The sequence below is a fragment of the Populus trichocarpa genome, chromosome 18 (assembly GCF_000002775.5).
Source record: "Populus trichocarpa isolate Nisqually-1 chromosome 18, P.trichocarpa_v4.1, whole genome shotgun sequence".
Taxonomy (NCBI): Eukaryota; Viridiplantae; Streptophyta; class Magnoliopsida; order Malpighiales; family Salicaceae; genus Populus; species Populus trichocarpa.
This window is the reverse complement of record NC_037302.2, coordinates 6,167,288-6,173,654: the sequence shown is the minus strand read 5'-3', so window position 1 is coordinate 6,173,654 and position 6,367 is coordinate 6,167,288.

Genomic DNA, 6,367 nt, shown 5'->3' with positions numbered 1-6,367 from the left:
CCAAGACCGCCTCTTCAACGAGTAGGGATTCCAAACGTACTACAAGGAAAACAGCCTCCGACAACTCATGTAAAAATTTGAGTGAGATCCAACGATCGGATCAAAAGTTATGGCCCTTTTCAGCTGTTATTCTGGTCTGGCGCGACAATACCTCCTCTTTAACGAGCAGGGATTCCATAGGTCCTACGAGTAAAACGGCCTCTGGAAACTCTTGTAAAAATTTGAGCGCGATCCAACGATCGGATCAAAAGTTATTGCCCTTTTCAGATGTTATTCTGGTTTGGCGCGACAAGACCTCCTCTTCAACGAGTAAGGATTCCATAAGTACTACAAGGAAAAGGGCCTCCGGAAACTACTGTAAATAAATGAGCGTGATCCAACAGTTGGATCAAAAGTTATGGCCCTTTTCAGCTGTTATTTTGGTTTGGCGCGACAAGACCTCCTCTTTAACGAGCAGGGATTCCATAGGTCCTACAAGGAAAATGGCCTCCGAAAACTCCTGTAAAAATTTGAGCCTGATCTAACGGTCTGACCAAAAGTTATGGCCCTTTTCACCTGTTATTCCAGTCTGGCACGAAAAGACCTCCTCTTCAACGAGTGATTCCATTGGTACTACAAGGAAAACGGCATCCGAAAATTATTGTAAAAACTTCAGCGTGACCCAACGGCCGTATGAAAAGTTATGGCCCTATTCAGCTATTATTTCGTTCTGGCGCGACAAGACCTCCTCTTTAACGAGCAGGGATTTCATAGGACCTACAAGGAAAACAGCCTCCGGAAACTACAGTAAACATTTGAGCGTGATCCAACGGTCGGATCAAAAGTTATGCCCCTTTTAAGCTGATATTTTGTTCTGGCGCAACAAGATTTCCTCTTCAACGACTAGGGTTCCATAGGTACTACAAGGAAAACGGTCCGCGGAAAGTCGTGTAAAAATTTGAGCGCGATCCAACGGTCGGATCAAAAGTTATGGCCCTTTTAGCTATTATTCTGGTCTGGTGGGACAAGACCTCCTTTTCAACGAGGAGTGATTCCATAGGTGCTACTAGGAAAACAGCATCCGGAAACTAATGTAAAAACTTGAGCGCTACCCAACGGCCGTATGAAAAGTTATGGCTCTATTCAGCTGTTATTCCGGTCTGGTGCGACAAGACCTCCTCTTCAACGAGTAGAGATTCTACTGGTACTACAAGGAAAAGGGCCTCCAGAAACTCCTGTAAAAATATGAGCGCGATCCAACGGCCAGACCAAAAGTTATGGCCATTTTCAGCTGTTATTCCGGTCTGACGCAACAAGACCTCCTCCTCAACGAGTAGGGATTCCATAGGTCCTAAAAGGAAAACGGCCTCCGGAAACTCCTGTAAACATTTTGAGCGCGATCCAACGGTCTGACCGAAAGTTATGGCCCTTTCAGCTGTTATTCTGGTCTGGCGCGACATGACCTCCTCTTGAACGAGAAGGGATTCCATAGGTGTCCTACGAGGAAAACGGCCTCCGGAAACTCCTGTAAAAATTTGAGCGCGATCCAACGGTCGGATCAAAAGTTATGGCCCTTTTCATCTATTATTCTGGTATGGCGCGCCAAGACCGCCTCTCAACGAGTACGGATTCCATAGGTACTACAAGGAAAAGGTCCTCTGGAAACTACTGTAAAAATTTGAGCGCGATCCAACGGTCGGACCAAAAGTTATGGCCCTTTCAGCTATTATTCTGGTATGGCGCGCCAAGACCGCCTCTTCAACGAGTACGGATTCCATAGGTACTACAAGGAAAAGGTCCTCTGGAAACTACTGTAAAAATTTGAGCGCGATCCAACGATCGGATCAAAAGTTATGGCCCTTTTCAACTATTATTCTGGTATGGCGCGCCAAGACCGCCTCTTCAACGAGTACAGATTCCATAGGTACTACAAGTAAAAGGTCCTCCGGAAACTACTGTAAAAATTTGAGCGCGATCCAATGGTCGGACCAAAAGTTATGGCCCTTTTCAGCTATTATTCTGGTCTGACGCGACAAGACCTCCTCTTCACCGAGTACGGATTGAATACGTACTACAAGGAAAAGGGCCTCCGGAAACTACTGTAAATATATGAGCGCAATCCAACGATCGCATCAAAAGTTATGGCCCTTTTTAGCTGTTATTCCGGTCTGGCGCGACAAGACCTCCTCTTTAACCAGCAGGGATTCCATAGGTCCTACAAGGAAAACGGCCTCCGGAAACTCATGTAAAAATTTAAGCGCGATCCAACAGTCGGATCAAAAGTTATAGCCATTTTTAGTTGTTTTTCTGGTTTGGCGCGACAAGACATCCTCTTCAACGAGTAAGGATTCCATAGGCACTACAAGGAAAAGGGCCTCCGGAAACTATTGTAAAAATTTGAGCGTGATCCAACGGTCGGATCAAAAGTTGTGGGCCTTTTCAGCTATTCCAGTCTGGCGCAACAAGACCTCCTCTTGAACGAGCAGGGATTCCATAGGTCCTATGAGGAAAACGGCCTCCGGAAACTCCTGTAAAAATTTGAGCGCAATCCAACGGTCGGATCAATTGTTATAGGATGTTTCAGCAGTTATTCTAGTCTGGCACTATAAGACGTCCTCTTCAACGAGTAGGGATTCCATAGGTACTACAAGGAAAACAGCCTCCTGAAACTCTTGTAAAATTTGAGCGCGATCCAACGGTCGGATCAAAAGTTATGGCCCTTTTCAGCTATTATTCAGGTGTGGCGCGCCAAGACCGCCTCTTCAACGAGTAGGGATTCCAAACGTACTACAAGGAAAACAGCCTCTAGAAACTATTGTAAAAATTTGAGCAAGATTCAATTGTCGGATTAAAAGTTTTGGCCCTTTTCAGCTATTATTCCGATGTGGCGCGCTAAGACCGCTTGTTCAACGAGTAGGGATTCCAAACGTACTACAAGGAATACAGCCTCCGGAAACTCCTGTAAAACTTTGAGCGCGATCCAACGGTCAGATCAAAAATTTATGGCCCTTTTCAGCTGTTATTCTGGTCTGGCATGACAAGATCTCTTCTTCAACGAGCAGGGATTCTAGAAGTACTAGAAGGAAAACGGCCTCCAGAAACTACTGTAAAAACTTGAGCGTGATCCAATGATCGGATCAAATGTTATATCCTTTTTTAGCTGATATTCCGCTCTCGTGCAACAACACATGCTCTTCAACGAGTAGGGTTCCATAGGTATTACAAGGAAAATGACCTCTGGAAACTCTTTTAAAAATTTAAGCGCGATCACTACACCATTAAACAGTTTTACCGACAGAATAATTCCGTCGGTCTAAGGAATGCAATACGTCGGTGAAATTATTACCGATGACCTTCATCCATCGGTATACTAATCGTTGTTAATACCCATTTCCGTCGCTAATTCTGTGGGAAATAAAAAAAAAACATCGACGGTCTTACAGACGAATACGCGCGACAAATTTTTTTTTTCCCGCGGGAACATTACCGACGGACTAAACCCGTCTGAATTTTCAACGGTAATTACCGACGGTTAGTCCGTCGGTAATAAAATTTTCCCGCGAGAAAATTACCGACGGACTACACCCGTCTGAATTTTCAACGGTACGTACCGACGGATAGTCCGTCGGTAATAGTTATGGTAAACACCGACAAAAATATTTTGTCGGTAATTATGGCATGGGTGGTAATTATTTGGCAACTCTCTGTGAAATACCGATGGAAATTATCTGTCGGTAAAGCCGTCGTTATGTATTTAAAATATATATATATATATATAATAATAATTTATTAATAGTAAAAAAGCTTAATAAACAAATAAAATTGGATTAAACATTAAAAATATAAAAATAATGTTAAATAATATTCATCCAAATATTCATTGCAAATTTAATGTGTTTAAAAAACAAAATGAAACTAGAATAGCGGCGGAGGAGGAGAGGAGGAGGTTGGTTGTTCCCAGGACCGTACGGCCAAAAAGGAGTTGCACATGTATCATCACCCATCTTTGATCTCATCTCCATGACCATTTGATGGAGCTGATCGTAATTCATTGAGAGTTGTTGATATTGTTGTTTCAAGGCAATGAACTCCTCAAACTGGGTGCTCGATACTGATGGAGAGCTCCCAACGGTTGAGACACTACGGGCCGACCGCAAGTTTTTGGCCGTAGTGTTGGAGAGCCCGTAGACCCGATTTTTTTCGGGTCCACCAGACGATCCCACCTCCATCCACAAATCTGGATCGAAATATGGATGAGTCGAAGGATTGTCCCCATATCTCTCCCTCAACCGGCTTTTATAGGTCTCCTGAAAATTTTAAAAAAAAATCATCATATTCAATTCAAGAAAATAATAACTTACAAAATAAAATGAATGAACGAACATACCACAAAGTGTTGAGCATGGTTGTCCACGAACTGCTGCACCCCCTTTTGGCGGTCTTGACTCCGCACATGCGTCTCTACAAACAGCTCCATTGGACTCGGCTCACGTCCAAGAGACGCAGTCTGTAAGGAAAAAATAGGTTGCAAGTTAAATATATTATAAGGAATGACAAATTAATTAATGATATATTTCATTAAAATTAATCTTACCATCCGCTTTGCATGTGCGCTGAATGGGACGGATCCGCTAGTGTGCGTGGTCACCGAACCATGAATTTGTCGGTTCTGGTTGTTGACGCCGGACTGTGAGCGTCGTGAGAGCCGCTCTGAGGTCACGTGCTCAATATATATCGTCCATATTTCCCCCGAGATGAATGGCGGTTTGAATTCCCGCCAAACCGCCACCTCATTCCATCCTTCAAGAATATTATCCCTCACATGTCTTTTTGATTTTTTTTGGGTGTCATACCAAAAATCACGCAACCTACTTTCATAGTAACAAATTAGAATTTAGAACATAAAATTATAAAACAAAAATAAATATTATTTTCAATGTTACCTAGTTGCCGCGTGATTCTCCCATACCCTCCTCACAACATTGTTGTTCGCCCTATCCCACTCAAATTTGTTCTGTGTATATAAATAATTCATATAAAATAAAAATAGTACAAGATATAAAATTATAAAAATAATTTATTAAAAATAAGCTGGAAATTAAAAGTTAACACCGACCTGAAATCGCTTAAACCATGCATCGATATTAGGTTTCCACTCAGGATGTCTGGAAACCTGGCTCCATTGAAACAATGGAATCTCCATCGATGATTTAAACGCCAATGTTATAGCCCTTGCAGCCTCAATGTTTGTGAACCTGAAATTAAATAAAATTAGTAATATTAATTAGTTGTTCATAAATTATGTTATAAGTATATAAAAAAAAACTAAAACCTAAACAAACTTACATTGATAGGCCATCCTTCCATTGTGCCTGGTACTTGCAGGTGAATTGACCCCGTTGTGAAGGCACACCGCTTCTGCGCTGTGAAACTGCGCTAGAAGAGGCAGCATCACAAGTTGGCGCAGATTCCTCGCCGTGATCAGCACCTAAGGATACGTCCTCCTCGTTGCTAGAAGAACTAGCTGCAACCGTCTGCTGACGACGAGCTGTAGATTTCATTCTACACATCTACACAAATTTATACAAATAATTACATAATTAACTTCGATTATTTTAAAAAAATTCAGCAGCACCTCCCCTATACTAAGACTACCCATAGTTTTCAAACCTGCAAATCTTTACAATAACCACAAACCAATTGACTCCAGCAACATCATATATACAACCTAACATCTATAGAAATTCAATCATTTAAAAAAACTCGACATCACCTCCCCTATATTAGAGACTACCCACAGTTTTCATACCTACAAATATTGCAAAATCAACTCTATACAACCTAACATCTATAGAAACTCAACATCTATATATTTTCAACTAAAATCAATACAAATTCATAAGTAACAATTAAAATTAATAAAAATAATAAACAACATAACAAACAATAATATCCTAAAATTAAGATAAAGTAATTAAATTTAATTCTATATTTTAATTAACATTTAAAACATAAATTCAACAATAACAATTATAGCAATACAAACAATAATATCCTAAATTAAGATAAACTAATTAAATTTAATTCTATATATTAATTAACATTTAAAACATAAATTCAACAATAACAATTATGGCAATACAAACAATAATATCATAAAATTAATAAATAAAATGAAAAAACTAAAAAACATTATACAAAACAACCTAAACACAAAACAAACAATACACAAAACTAAAAAACACTACATCAATTCAAAATAAATTTAGGAATAAAAAAACGCTTACCTTAATAGTGTGTTGATTTTAAGATTTTATCTACAAACAATACACAAAACAAAGAACACCAAAAAAAATAATCATAATTAAAAAAAAATCAAAGATAAAGA